Genomic DNA, 3,050 nt, shown 5'->3' on the forward strand with positions numbered 1-3,050 from the left:
AACAAGATCAGTGGCCAGAATTACATTCAGCTGCATTCTCTTTCTAGCCAAAGTTTGATGAACTTATCTCCCAAGATCCGGAGCTCCCAGGCTAGCACAAGCTGAAAGCAAATTGACCATCGTAATCTCATTTGGTTCGACAGATAATTTCCTCATATGATGATACAATATGACTGCATCTTCTAGGGAGCCTCTATGAAAAAAAAATGATAAATCCCAGTCAGTCTCATGGATTCAATCCCTGGGGATGGCCGGCCCGATCCCACGGAAGTTTCCCACCGACCACCAGAGTAAATCGGGAAGCGCATACGGCGGCCAATCCAGATGCCCGGTTAACCCGGATGTCCTTGTCTTTTCTACATTTTCATTTCTTTTTCTTTTGTAAAAGATGGAATCCGTCATCCAGCGATCTCACATGGTTGGTCCCACAATCATATATAAAAAAGTAAATCGAGAAACGACAATTAGTCACGCACATCTCCACTTCTTGCATACATGTCTACTAGTGTTGTACTAAGAACTGAGTCCAATGGGATCATATTGATCTCGATGAAACCCACTACCCATTTTCCGACCTCCCAATTTGAAGCATTTGCACATGCAGATAGGAGGCACACCATGGTGGCTGAGTTGGGAAGAACATGTTCAGCAGAACCAAGCATCCGTTTGAAAAAAATCGACCATCTCTGATATCATTCCATGCTTCCCAAATTCATCAATAAGGGTCGTTCAACAGACCACATTTTGTATGATCGGCATTTCTTTAAACATCGAACGGGCCATGTTCATGTCTCCAACATGTGAATATCCAGAGATGAGGGAGTTATATGACACCTCATCGCTCGCAGGCATATCCTCGAGCACTTGGTGGGCGTCCTCGAGGAGGAGGCGCTTGGAGTACATATCAATGGGGAAATTACCTACATAGAGGTCGAAGATGAACCCTAACTTGACAATGTGCGCGTGCACCTTCCGGCCGAGGTCGGCGGAGGAGAGGGCGGAGTAGGACTTGAACAGCGGCCGGTAGGTGAAGTTGGTGGGACCGACGGCTTCAAGGAGCATGCAGGAGTGATGCGGAAAATGAGCGGGTGAGGGAGGCGTACGCGTGGTCGTTGGGCGGCGAGAGGAGGCGGCGGAAGACGGCGAGCAGGTAGTCGGGGAAGCGGAGCTCCGCCAGCTAGCAAAGAAGGTGGTTGTGGAGGGGGAGGACGCAGAGGATGATTTGCGCATGGACCTACCCGGCATGGGAGGAGGTGGCGACTCGCCGGACGAGGCCGAGCAGCGACCGAGAAGACATACATCATCAGGAGGACCCTCATACAAGTTTTCCACACAGTATTTCTGCGCCTTGGAAGGAGACGGAAGCTGAAAGATCATCATCTCCAGGAGAGCCGTGCTCGTTGAAAGCCAAGTCTACATGACTCGCTTCATCAAAGCTTTGCTCATCAGCTCTTTCTCTTCGGCTTTCATCGTCATGCCAAGCTTCTGCAACATCGGCCACAACTTGTCTTTTTTGACAGCCTTAGCAACAAGTTTGGTTTTTGACGATGGGACCGAATCCCTTTTCACATTTTTAGTATTAAGAGGTTCATCCACAGAATCTTCTTCAGGGCTATCATCATCCTCATCTTCACTTTCCTTAACATAGCTTCTACACGATCATGAATCTAAATATTTATGTACGTGTATAGTTTTGTTTCTTTTTTTTTTTAACAGATAATTTGAAACAAATACTTTTTTACCATCTTATTTAAATGTCTTATATAATTATATCTTTAATCGTCTTTATTAAGTGTCTTATTTAGTTGAATTTGAGATAATATTTTAAATATTGTCTTAAATTTAATGTCTCAATATAAAATTTTAAGACACTTATAATTACTGTCTTAATTACATAGTATTTGAGATGAATTTTGTCACTGTCTTAAAATTTTTGTTTCAAAAGTCTAGTTTTCTAGTAGTGTCTCCATCATTTAGTTTACTTGTTAAAATGTTGTTTTAACTGGATTATCACTCTCACGGAAGTAAAATCAAAATGATATAAAGTTATTATTGTAAAAGCTAGCAACTATCTTCTACATATTGTAAAAGCTAGCAACTATCTTCTATATGTTGTAAAAACTAGTATGTAGCTTTTATACGGCTGATCATAATCAAATAATTAGCGTTCATTTGAAATGTAATGGGTGTTATGAAGTCCCTTTTATTGTTTTGCTCATTGAAATATTATTTTAACTAGTTTATCACTCTCAGAGAAGCAAAATTAAAATAATATAAAATTATTATTATAGAAGCTAGTAATTAATTTTTACATGTTATAGAAGATAGCATGTAGCTTATATATGATCGATCGTGATCAGATAATGTTCATTTGAAATGTAATGAGTATCAGGGAGTTCCTGTGTTTGTTTTGCTTGTTGAAATGTTGTTTGAACTAGGTTATCACTCTCTAATAAACACAATCAAAATAATATAATGACAATGTGTAAAAGCTAGTAACTAGTTGTTACACATTGTAGAAGTTACATGTTATCTTCTACACAGCCGATCGTGATCAGACAATGTTAAAATAATATTCATAAGATATATATTAGTCAAGAAACAACATTACAAAAGCATGATCAGAATTTAACTCATCTAAGAACACATTGACAATAAAACACAATCAATCTTTGAAACTGAATTTATCAATATTTATAACAAGAAAACTTGTCTTTGAAATAGGATAATGAGAACAAGAAAAGATGTCATACAAATAATATCATAAAAATCTAAGAAAATGGATTTAGTTACCTGATAAAATAGGAAGACATGTAGTATTTTTAATTGTATGCACAAAAAAATATAAAAATAAATCCTACGTTGCGAGGAAAAAATAGATCCTAAACCAAGGAAGGGAAGAAGAATGGAGGAAGTTTTTAGATTGAAGCTCTAGGAAGATGATAAATAGTATATTAGTTAACTGTTAATTCTTTTTTATATCAAAAACTTTAAAATAGATAAGTCAGTCGGTCGACTGTGGTTCAAATCTTAAATCCTTAAACCCAGTT

General features: G+C 38.2%; 1 pseudogene; it reads right to left on the minus strand.

The window, feature by feature from the left end:
• Positions 1-464: 464 nt before the first annotated feature.
• LOC141817156 (pentatricopeptide repeat-containing protein At5g56310-like) lies at positions 465-1,340 on the minus strand (annotated as a pseudogene).
• Between the last annotated feature and the right edge of the window lie 1,710 nt (positions 1,341-3,050).

This window comes from Curcuma longa, unplaced genomic scaffold, assembly GCF_044706935.1.
Source record: "Curcuma longa cultivar G26 ecotype Majalengka, Jawa Barat unplaced genomic scaffold, ITB_CL_G26_1.1 contig_19482, whole genome shotgun sequence".
Taxonomy (NCBI): Eukaryota; Viridiplantae; Streptophyta; class Magnoliopsida; order Zingiberales; family Zingiberaceae; genus Curcuma; species Curcuma longa.